This window comes from Ambystoma mexicanum, chromosome 2p, assembly GCF_040938575.1.
Source record: "Ambystoma mexicanum isolate Mex_15411 chromosome 2p, UKY_AmexF1_1, whole genome shotgun sequence".
NCBI classification, from domain to species: Eukaryota; Metazoa; Chordata; class Amphibia; order Caudata; family Ambystomatidae; genus Ambystoma; species Ambystoma mexicanum.
Genome location: NC_090923.1, coordinates 736,749,355 through 736,762,186, shown reverse-complemented (window position 1 = coordinate 736,762,186; position 12,832 = coordinate 736,749,355).

The following is a 12,832-nucleotide window of genomic DNA, read 5'->3' as shown; positions in this document are numbered from 1 at the left end:
AAATTCCATTTTAGCGGTTCTGGTTAACATTCTATGGGACCCCTAAATGTTTTGCTTTTTCCTGTTGTTTTCTTGTATTTTTGGCCTTATGTTTGTGGGCAGAGGGACTCCTAATGAAGTCACTGTGCAACTGCAACCCTTTTTGATGTGCTGTCCTCTGGCTCTAATGGCCCCTAGAACTCCATTTTGACCCCACAGTGATTATATCACCCTACACTTGTGTTGTGGAGCAGGTTGGTGGTAGCTGTTATGAGTTTTGTCTTCACCAATGCTGCAGTAGGAGAAGGGAAAGATACTCTGAGGTATGAATACTATATTGTAATGGTATACCATGTATATATTCCTGCCTAATGAGGTCAGCTCCATTTTACATTAATAAAACAAAAACGGGCTGTGTCGAAGCTCAGAAGAAGGGTAGACACGAAACAAATCGAGATAAAATCAAGCAAAAATCAGTTTAATACAAAAACATCATACATCATGGAAATCTCACCAATGTGACTGCTGTATGCCACCACCAAATCACAACAGAAAACTCAAAAACATATATGTAGGTACAAGCACACAAAGCAAAAACTATTATTTTTATTTGTATGAATATAAAACATATTAAATATCAGTGCCTGATAAAGTGAAGGCTTCTTCGGAACTGGAGTCCTTATCCAAAAAGAACACAAAACACCAACTAGTTTCGACTACACTAAAATATGTGATCGGCCTTCCTCAGGGTGAACATTTCAAAGTACACGAGGTTTGCTGGCATGAAACAATATGGGTCTGTTCATGTAATAAATAATGATGTATAAACTGCGTGGACTGTGTGTAATAATGCCCAGTGCGTGTTAGGATTGAATGGTATTCTGTAAAGTGTTTTTGTGGTCAGCAGGACCATGCCCATTGTGTCTTAAATGTTTGGGTAAGGATAACTATCTGTCCATTAGAGTATATTATCTTCCAACAGGTTTATCAGATGTATTAGTTCTATATGGTGAACTGTAGGGTTCACCTGGCACTTTTTCGGTGTCCCGTCTGTCACCGTGCTACAGTCCGTTGTAGTCCATTAGCAGCCCAATGCACCATTATGGTGCAGAGTTGATTGTGATGAGGGAGTTGCATGTGAGAAGGAAAAACAAAACTCCATGTTGAGGGTACCAGCTGTGTAATAGGAACGGTTACAAAGGATAGCATGGACACACTGCCGGGAGCAAAGATTAAAAACGTAAAACTGCCTACATTGTAGTACACAAGACTTTTGTATACCGGTAAGATTCAGAGGCCTTGTTCTAGTGGAATGCATTGTAAGTAGATTTTTCATTGTTTAAAGGGAAGCATTGATAATGTATGTGACCTAATGTTGGGTGATGAAATAAGGAGTTTAACATTTTTGAGTGTGGTGCAATAGGGTTCTAAATGGATGGTTCTGGCGGACGGTGGCAGACCCTGAAAGGAATTGTCATCTAATTGTGTGAGACTGTAAACTGTTAAATTCATTCTGAATAAACATCTTCCGTGTAATTGCATCCATGTGCCCTGTGGAAAGGCCATCAGCCAATCAGGTGGCTGGAACAGCGAGTGAGATTAGACATTCTCCACCCGCTGTTTCCAGCCACCCGAGGCCCTTCCCCGGGTGGTGACATCTTTTTTTCTATTTTATGTGGGGAGGCAACAGGGAGCCTTTCCCTGTTGACTCCCCACCTGCCCCGAAACAAACCCTTCCTCTGTCTACCCCCTCCCTCCCTTTCCACTTACCTGCCAGGCAAGGGTGTAATGGGGAGCCAAAAGAGGCCATGGAAGTAATTTTCAAAGTGGCTCCATGTTACACATTTTCAGCAAGCCCAACCCTTTTCCTATGAGAAAGTTTGGAAAGAAAATAGGTTATCACACAAAAGAGGATAAGGGTGCAGAGGCCTACCGGGAAATTTCCAGAGTTCCCTAAAGGCCAGTCCACCCTTGCTGCCAAAGACCAGAGTTTTTTGCTCCGTCCCTGCTCTCCTCCCGATCCAGGCCACTGCCATAGAAATGGCGTTGTCCCTTTTCCATATGGCTGCGGGCATCTTTTTTTTTCCTCCAGAGGGAAGAAAAAAAAAACATTTGCAACCTGGATAAAACCTGGGGTGCAAATGGCTTTCCCAACCCCAGGGTGGTCTGGGGCAGACATGGCTGGGAACGGCCCACAGCCCAATCTGAGGCACAAAGCTTCGGGCCTACCTTACCTTGGGCCGGCGGGCCATTACAGGCCATGTCCGCCCCCCGCCGGGGTCGTGAAAGCCATATTAATGTAAATACTAAATGCAATAATTTAAGCAACAGAAATTATACTGAATGTCCTAACATTCAGAATTAAAATTATACTAAGATGATTACTGCAGTGGAGGCTGCTGAATTCTTTATTTGGAGGGGCATAAATATTTGCCACAAACATGCAAGAGTGACCAAACAAAGCGTGCGAGCCCGGTTCTCCCCCATGAAAATGTTTTGACTAATGGGTTAACATGGTGAATTATACAGCACACTTTCTTTGAAAAAGCCAGACAGTTTGTAATCGCTTTTGTAGGTTCACCTATGAAAAAAATGAATTGATGCAAGTCACCAACAGTGTACGGGAACATTTCCCAGCGCATATTCATGATGCCTTTCTGCACAATACATGGCAAAATAATTTTTTTTTAACTTTGGCTGTGTCCATACATTTCAATATTAGCTGCACCTATATATGCCAGTATTCCCATATTAGAACATACTCATGCTTGCTTTACACATTATGCCAGTAATGATACCATAAGAAAATATGTCTCGGCAGGATAGCTCAGAGACAACATGCTCGCCTTGGAAACAAGATGACACGGAGCATCACAGATTCGAACCCCGGGTCGCACTTAGAAACCTCTGGGTATTAAGTGCGTTATAAATAGCCTATAATATCATTTCATATGTCCAAGTTGGCTCTACCAATATATGCTAGTACCCGGACATAACAACATACAACTGTTGGCTTTGCCAGCAAAAACACCAAGCCACAATAAGAAAACATGTCCAAACTGGCTGCTCCAATGTAGGCCAGTCCAGATACGTAATAACACTTAGTATATTTTCTTTATTACAGATGTCTAGTAAAGAAATGTCATTCTGCAGTATGAAAGGGCTAGACTGCCTGCCCCAAAATGCCAATCTAGCCATGTAACGATATGTATCATGCTTGCTTTATCATTTAGAAGCCCAATAAGAAATGGCTAGACTGGCTACACCAAAATGCCACTCTAGGCATGTAATACAATTTTTCTTGCTTGCTTTATCACAGATGCCTAGTAAAAAAAATATCCACCTCCAGAATCAGCGCCCCGGCCTAGCACAAAACCACACAAGCACACGCTCATTCAAACACACATTCACACTGCATTCACTCGCTCATTCACACAGCATTCACTTCCTCATTCACACGTGCACCTATGCACTCGCTCATTCACATGTGCACCCAACCACTCCTAGATCAGGCGCCCTCTCATTCACACATCCATACATACACACATAACAACATACACATCATACACACAACATTCTACACCCACCTTCAGCCCTGGTCCAAATAGTACTTCTGCCAATATACTGCCCCCCTTGATGAGGGTCCTCCATCTCCCATGCACAAGAACAGGAAGCGAGAAGCATAGAGTGCTGAAGCGCTACATTGTCTTCGCCCCATTCAATCTGACATTGTGGGGAGGAGTAAGAACACCCCCTCGCACATTCAGACGTTCCGTTCCCCAGCCTGCATCCGCAATAGGCTATCCAAGTCTGGGGACGCAAAAAGCCACCAGCCTTGCCTGGTCCATTGGCCACATGTGCACCGGAGCATAAACCATGTTTCCCTAAAATAGTTTAAGCCACAGCTCCTTCAGAATGTGCAAGGGTGCGGGTGGGTCAGGACCCCCTCGCCCATTATGGACTAGCCACCCTTGGGTTACTGAGTACAGGAAAAGGCAACCTCCACCTCAAAATTGGCTGCCTAACAGTTCGCTGTCCCCCTGATAAACATTTAATCAAGTACCGGTTTTTGCCATTCGGTTTGAATATGTTACATTAATGGGATTTACATTGCGCCCCGTTGCCTTTTGCATGGTATCCAGGTGCTCTATAGCGGAAGGGTGAGGCAACAAGGCACAACCCAAAGCTAACTGCAGTCCAATCTCAAATGGCTGAGGAGTCCGGAATACAGATCCCCCTGTCTAAACATCATCCAAATGGCAGAGTGTACAGCCTGGAATCCTTCCCTTATCAATGCTGCTAATTGCCCCTCCACTCTTCCTGTTTCAGTCAGGATACAGACACGGATTTATAACACGGATACACTAATTATAAAAACACAGAGATTACACTTCTTACTGCAACTGCCCCCTCCCACTGTGCCACATAGGGTCATTACTCCACACAGGACATGGTCTACCTCATCCAGTGAACTGATGTACATGGATAATTGAAACAATAAACTGTTAGGTGGCTTTAACTTTTTGCATTTGCATGTATCTTTATTTATCAGGAACTGTATAATGAAAATAAATGGCACAATAAACAAGGACCGGATCGAAATAAATGTAACACATTACATTTGGGCTGGAGAGGAGATTAGATGAGTCTTTAAATGAGCACAGACCAGAGGAAGAGAAGGTAAAGAACGAATGGAGAGAGAAAGAGAATTCTAATATTTAGGTGCAAGAAGGCAGAATGAACAGGGGTGGCACTGTGCACATGGTGGTCTAGGTACAGAGAGTACAAAAAGATATTGAAGAGACTGTGGCTAGGAATAGAAAGAGATCAGTGAGGAAAGATAAGGTGTGGCAAGCCCGTGAAGACATGTAAATATAAGACAAAGAAAATGAAAAATAAGTTGCGACTCAAAAGTAAACCAGGACAACGAATGGAGAGCAGCAGACATGGAAGAGCAGGGTGGAAGAGATATAACTATATGGGCAGATTAGCTATATGTATAGAGCAAAGAGGAGCCAGGTGGAAGGCAGGGAGACCCATAAGGAGGCAGGAGCAGTGAAACAGATGATAGAATACAAGCGCAGAAACACAGAATGTTTGTTTTGCTTAATCATCCCGAGTGGGATGGGTATGCCCAGATGTGGGACCCATGCCTGCTGGGCCTAGAGATCGAAAGATGCTCCTCCCTGATGAGGCCCAACAAGACCGAAACTTGTCTGGGGATGCTGGTGGTCTCATGCAGAAGGGATGTGACCAAGCAGTTCCAGCTGGACTGCCTCTTTTGGGGTGGGAATAAGCCTGATTTGCATATGGTCTTTCCCCTTTTGTAATGGCTTGGCAGGCAAAGAGGATGGGCTGGATGGTTGCCCAGAGCAATGTCAGTGGTTAAGGTTAATTCTTAACCTTCCAGCTATCATCCCATTTGTTTTGCTTAGTCACCCCGAGTGCGTTGGGTATGCCCACACATGGGTCCTGTGCCTGCTGGGCCTAGAGACCCAAGCTATTCCTCACTGATGAGGCCCAACAAGGCCAAAGCATATCTAGGGATGCTTGTGCTCTCGTGCAGAATGGATATGACCAAGCAGTTCGGGCTGGACTGCCCCTTTTGTGGTGGGACGAAGCCTGATTTGCATATGGTCTTTGCCCCTTTTGTAATGGCTTGCCATGCAAAGAACAATGGTCTGATGGTTGCCCAGAGCAATGCCAGAGGTTACGATTAATTCTAAACCATGTAACCATAAACTATTTTGTTTTGCTTAGATATAGAAAGAACAGATCTGATTTTACGAATATTGAAGAGCTGATAGCAACAAATATTAGTGATGTTGGAAGAAAAGGTTAGAGAGGTATCAAAGATAACACCAAGATTGCATGCAGTGTCCAAAAAGGAAGGTTGACGGGAAGTAGTTGGGGGAGTGAGGAAATAGAGGGGAAAGTGAAGAGCAAGAAGAAGGAGGATAGCTCAGGGGAAACGTGCTCACCTTGGACGCAAGACGACACGGAGCAGCACAGGTTCGATCCCCGGGTCTGCGCTTAGAAACCTCTGGGTATTAAGTGCATTATAAATTACCTATCCTATCATATTATAAAGAAGGGGACATCAATTTTGGCAGGGTTCAGATGTAAATGCATGGAGTGCATCCATCATAGAATTTTGAGTAGACAAGTAGAGAGAGAAGAATGAAGATTGTCAGAAAGAGATGGAATGATCTGTGAGTCATCAGCATGAAAATGACAAGAAAACCCAGATTTAGTGATGACAGCAGTAAGAGGGGAACCACGAAATGTAGACGCAGAGGAGAGGAAGAAGTGCTGGCCCAAGATACTGAAAAAGGACGGCTAGACAGATAAAAGGACAACAAAGATAAAACAGTAACAGAGAAACCTATGGACGAAAGCGTGAACAGTAAGGAAGGGTGATCAACAGTGTCAAAAGCCGCTGATAGATCAAGAAGTGCAAGAACTGAAGAAGGTGACGTGCAGAAAGTAGAAGGTCAATGAAAAAAAGTAAGGCTGTCTCTGTAGACTGTATTGGGTGGAATCCAGATTGATTGAGAGGCAGCAAGGAGAAAGTGTGCAAACAGTTGGAGATTTCAGAGTGCACAGTGCATGCTAACAGTTTTGAGAGAAAGGGAAGCAGAGAAAAAGGGTAGTAGCTGGATGGGAGAGATGGGACAAGGGATGATTTTTTTCAAGATGGGAATAATAGTAGAATGCTTAACGTCAGAAGGAAAAGTGGCAGTAGAAAGAGAGGAAATCAAAAATGCCGTAAGATACAGAATGAGGGAAGGATAGACTTGAGGTATGAGAGAGGAAAGTAAGGGATTGTCTAGAGACACAGTAGGATGTGCACGGTGAAGAAAGATACAAGTGTCAAGATCAGTAAGAGGAACAAAGGAGGAGAGGGTTGATGTACAGACAGGGAGAGGGGTACAAGAGGTGGGAGGAAAGAGCGGCGAAGAACAAAGTTGCAGGATATTATTGGTGAAGTAGAAAGCGAGGTCTGAGGATTAGAGAGCAGAGGACAGAGCTAGATCAGGAGAGAGAGGAGAAAGGTGGTCAATTAGTTGGAAAGGTGGACAAGGGTGAGGGGAATAGAAGAAAATGAGGTCAGAGAAAACTACTAACTGTAACAATGTATGCAATGGAAATTACACTGAATGTGACACTATGGCCTCTGCTAACAATGCATTCCACCAGACAGCTGCTCGGCTCAACCTAGGGGGAAGGAGAGAGGCTACTTCCACCTCTAAGCTGACTCCCAGCTCCTGCTCTCTCTATTGATCTTCACTTCAAGCAGTGGTTTCTGGTACATGGTTTAGAGAAGATAGCATGGTGAGGAGACGGGAACTTTAGCCCACTTGTTATCCTTACCACTACCCACCAAACCCACACCCAGTCTGCTGGAACTGGAGATACATGACTATTAGGGCAACCTCAAGTCAAAGGTATGAACAGGAGTAGGCTACCCTGCTGACCAGCCGTAGTCCTGAACTCCTGACAGTGACCAGGGGCTAGCCATTCTTATATCTATGTTGTTGGCAGTTAGATGACAGCTTCCACATACAAGTGAGCCAGGCAACGATACTGAGCTAATGAATACACAGCAAGTGGAAAGTCTTTTTAAACCTTCAATGACTCTGCTTATTCAATCTAAACACATTTACAATGGGGGGAACAGGTGAAAGTGGATCTAGGTCACCTGGCCTAAGCCCCACCCACCTGGCGCCTTCCAGGTTGCTGCACTTTTTCCCCTCTTAGCAAGCCCCATCCACCTGGTGGCTTCCTGGTTACCGCTCTTTTTCCCAATTTAAGGAGCCCTCCAGCCTCTTTTCCTTTGCAGATGGGGAGCAGGTGCAAGTGGATCTAGGTCACCTGGCCTAAGCCCCACCCACCTGGTGCCTTCCAGGTTTCTGCTCTTTTTCCCCACTTTGCAAGCCCCGTCCACCTTGTGCCTTCCTGTTTACTGCCCTTTTTCCCTACTTACGGGGCCCTCCAGCCTCTTTTCCTTTGCAGATGGGGAGCAGGTGCAAGTGGATCTAGGTCTGGCCTAAGCCCCGCCCACCCCCTGCTCAGACAGAAAGGTAAGCATGCACCAACATGTGTTTACTCCCTCTGTCCCCACAGGCCATCCCCACCCCCTCTGGCCCCCCTGTGACGTTCCCTTGTGCCCCCCTCCCTTCTCGCACACAGGTGTTGCCTGCTCTGCTTGATTCTTCTACCCTGCTCCCCCTGCCCCTCTCCAGCCTACTTCTGCAGGAGTCTGTCCTGATACATTCTGGTTTCACCATCACTGTCTTGTGGCCAATGCTGGATTTGACTTTTATGGACTTCATTGATTCACAGTGTGTCACCCTTTCTCAACTCTCATGCTGGACTTCCTTTGCATCTTGTACTCATGCTGGCCCTGAATCATGCTGTTCCCATCTTCATCTTGTATCCTGACTTTCAACATTATGTGTTACTACTGACTTCTGCAATTGTATTCGCTCTCCCCTCTTGCTTCTCCACTCTTTTTGACTGCTTACTCTCTTTTCCCTCCTCTCCATTCTCCCTTTTCCTATCATCTCCACTCCTCCCCTGACTTTCTTCTATGCACTTACTCTATCAGAATTGTCCCTGGACCTAGTATGATAGCAACCTCGTCTGTCTCCACCCCCTGCCCCTTAGGTGCCCCCCAACCCCCTCCAGCACTATCTGAAATGGCATCAGGCCTAGTACGATAGTCGCTTGTTTTTTTTTTTCCTCCCCTCCCTTTCTGCACCCCTCTCACTCACCTTTTGTTTTTCTCTGGCTGTACCAGAAATGTTGTCAGGCCTAGTAAGGTAGTCGCCTGTCTGTTTCCATTTTCTTCCCACTCTCCCCCTCCCTTCCTTATCTATCTATGTCTTAGCTCTTGCACTATCTGAAATGTCATCAGGCCGAGTACGATAGTTAATTGGCCTGTAAGAATGTCATTGTATTTTCCCTGGCTCCTTCCCTTGCCTTGAAGCACTTTGAAACACATTGTGCTATATAAATAAACTATCATATCATATCATATCATACAAAGGTCATCTAAAAAATTCACATTATTGCATCACCCGTTCAGAATCTAGCTTTCTCAGAGGTACCTAAATGACATACCGTATTGCCAGGAAGCATCCTAGTTGGTGTGGCTGCCTGTGAGGGCAAACAATATCCATACAAGCCTGTACATTCCAAAAGAGCCGGAGGAGAGCTGTCATGATGCCTACCCCCGGGGAACCAGACCAGGTCCAGTAACCCCAGAAGCAGGCATCACGTTATTTTGAGCAAGCCCAAAAACCCCTGCTAGGGGCTGTTTGGGTGCGGTCCTGGCACCTCTGGTACCAGGCCCATATGGAGAGTCAGTCCTGGCGCCATAGGCGCCAGGCTCATAGAGTGGAACTTACCTGAGGCAGACCATGCTGCAGAGCTCCAAGCCAAATGGGGCTTGGAAGGGACTATTTTACCTAGGGACTATTTTTACTCGGGTAGGGCTGGGGAGGAATACTTACCTAGGACTACTTTGGAGGCTATTTAAACCACGCCGAAAGAGCAGCACACGCTTCGCGTTATTCTGCATCCAGCAGCGTAACGCTCACCGTGTCTGGAAGCCTGCATCCAGTCTTCTGCCACACCCGCCTCGAGTCTGCAGCTCCTAGAAAAAGGGAGGAACAGAAGGAGAAAAGGTTAGAATAAGAGCAAAACCTTCGATCCTTACCTGAATTCCGGATCCACCGCGCCTTAGAGCTGGAAGAAAGAAACATTTTACACGCGCCGCCTCGCCTGCTGCAGCGCCGCGCTGGACTCACCGACCTTCGCAGCATCCTCACGATCCACTGCATCCTTCAGCATGTTCCCGCCACATTCAGGCACCTAAGGAGAACACAAGAACAGTAAAGGTGAGCCAAGAGAATAAACAGAGGCAATAGTAACTACCCCCATAAACTTACCTGATTACCGCCGGGGGTACAATTCCTCTTCACGGGTCGGCGCAGTCTCCATTGCATCCTCGCTGTACCCCGGCCCCTAAGGGGAACAAAAGGACAACAAGGTGAGACAAAGGGACAAACAAGGGGAACTCTTCTCACCGCAATAGACTTACCTAATTTTACCGCCAGAGGCATTATTCCCCGAACTTCATAGTTTCTCTCCACACCTGAATAAGGGAGCAAGCAACAGGTTACATTCTGGCCTTATTTTATTGAACTGTGTAGGATAAGCCAAATCCTTACCTGAACTTCGTCAGCTACCACGAGGAACTCTTCGCTGGGGTCAAGCTGCTAACTGCAAGGAATCAGACAAGAGTGAAAGTCAGACGTGAACTCTTACGAACTACATACTTTTCGGAGTCAATATTGTTCTGGAACTCACCAATTCCTTCGAGCCAGTGAAGCAACTGGTTATCAACACGCCCCTGCGCTCAATGCAGGATGGAGAGCTCATCTTTTCAAACCATCAGGTGAGACTATAAGAAGGGACATCAAAGGTGATCTGTGGGGAGAACAGCAGCGGTGGGGGGATTTACGCTCAACTCCACGGGTGGTTAATTCCCTTTCTCCATTTGCAGAAGAATATTCCTAAGGGCCAACCAAACGAAGCTAGGTGGGCCAGTCCAGTCCATCATCTCGGCCCTATGCGTCACATTGGTGGAGACCGCAGCTGTCCAGTCCAGATCGATGCCTCTGTGGGAGCCAGGTGAGCGTAACAAGAGCCCAGTATGTGATGGGTCCTGCAGCACACACTCCCAATATAGCTACCAGAGACTATTATACAATGTCTCCAGGGAGGAGACTGCCCCAACTCATTTATATACTGCCTTAAAATACAACATATACTTATAATATAAGGGGTATTGAGTTAGAGTAGCCTCCCTACTTCCCTGGCACAAGCCTAACAGTGGAACTCTGAGAGAAAACCGTAGACCCTGCGTGGGGGGGACGATGCAACCTCTGGGCAACCTCACATAGAACCAGCCCACATAGTCCGCTGCAGGCTGCCATGTCATTCAAAATTACAAAACCTCCAATTAGGGCCCCAATTAAACAAAAATACCTTCCTAGTTCACTTGCCTCTGCCCGTTCAACATTGTCCCGGATTGTCCATTAACCCACAGTGGATAATTCTATCACAGATCTGCTCTTCGACGGTTGGTTGTTATGGGTTTTGGATGCAAATTAGAGTCCCCTTGTCCACCTCATCTATGGCTAGTCCTCTCTCTGTACTATGCTTGAATGTATTTGGTGCCCAGGTGCTCAAGGAGTGGTCCACCACACTGCTTGCCATACACTCAAAGAGGTGCATCCCGTCCTGTGCCCTCCACTCGTTGGCTTACGCAGCAGAATGCAGTACTGCTGGAGCAATGCCCAGGAAGCTAGTTTCCAGCCACAGTGAGAGATCTACAGATGCCGAAGGATGATCCCCGCCCAGTCACATGCCTATCATAAAACTCTCAGCTCTCACAAAAATACTAGAAATTGTGGGGTGCATTTAAAGGTCCCAAACAGAAGTCCCTTTCACCTGAACAGCAGAATTGTAACACTGCAACAAAAAATGGCCTTGCTTTACTTTTATTTCACATGAGGGCAAGAGTTTCAACACTGCAACCAAAAATGGCCTTGCTTTACTTTCCCTGTCACATGAATGGCAAGAAGTTATACACTGCAACCAAAAACGGCCTGGCTTTTGCTTTTAGTTCACATGAGTGGCAAGAATTTAAACACTGCAACCAAAAACGGCCTGGCTTTTTCTTTTTGTTCATGTCAAATTAAAGAACCATGGGGAAAGGGGGCTTACCCATCATTATCAATGGATCAGCAGCAAGGTAAATTCACCCAAGAAGGAGAAATCAAAGAATCCTGTGATCTGCAAGACAGAATTTTAAACATTAAAAGCAAAAATGGCCTGCATATGTGTTGCAAATAAAAACTGCTTTAAAAAGTCACAATAGAAAAAGATACTACTGCTCACAGAAAAATGTCAGGGAAACATGATGTGGGGGGTGACCAAAGTAAATATATATTAGGTTTCACCCACAAAACTCCTGTATCCTGTGAAGAGACACTACTTCAGGAAAAAATGGTTTTGGCTGAGGCATCAACTTCACCATGACAAGCCTCACATCCAGCTGGATTCCACACCTGTTCTGCAGACATGAAGGCAGGAATGCAGGGGTTCCAAAGAAGGCATGAAGCTATTTTAGCTTGGCTAAAGCTTGACGAAAAGGTGTGAGTTCTTGTTGCTCCCATTATAAATAGCAAACTGTCAATTTCAAAGAGACTCATAAAAACCATCTGGTCACAGGCTGGCCCCGGGGAAAAGATGGCTATGGGGGATGAAGCGGCCAGCCAATTTGCTGACAGAAACACTGCCATTGTTCATGTAATTTCCAGGCGGTTTTCAACATATAAATTGCATTTACCTGGGACTTTGGGAACTGTAATGACTAGTTAGACTAAGTTTCTGGCTGATCTGAACATGTGATAAGTATGAGATTTGATGAAAAGGTGGAAATTCAAATTAGGAATATGCTTGATGATTTACATATTCAGAACTGTTGGACATTTTATGAAAATGACAAAAATGTGCTACAGGGCCATACTACATCATACAGAGTTGCCGATCAGCTTACCTAATTCCCTATGACCAGCTAAAACCGAATATATGTTTCATATGGCAGTGGCTAGTATAATTATGAAGTTATGATACATAACTAGTTTTTGCCAAAAAGTTGTAATGAGGACAAAGGAGGGTAATAAATGGAAACAGACAGATGGTACTCTCTTCTCCTGAACCAATCCTGACAGGGGGCAGAGAGAGTGATGGTAACTGTCCTAACCGAGCGGCAGGG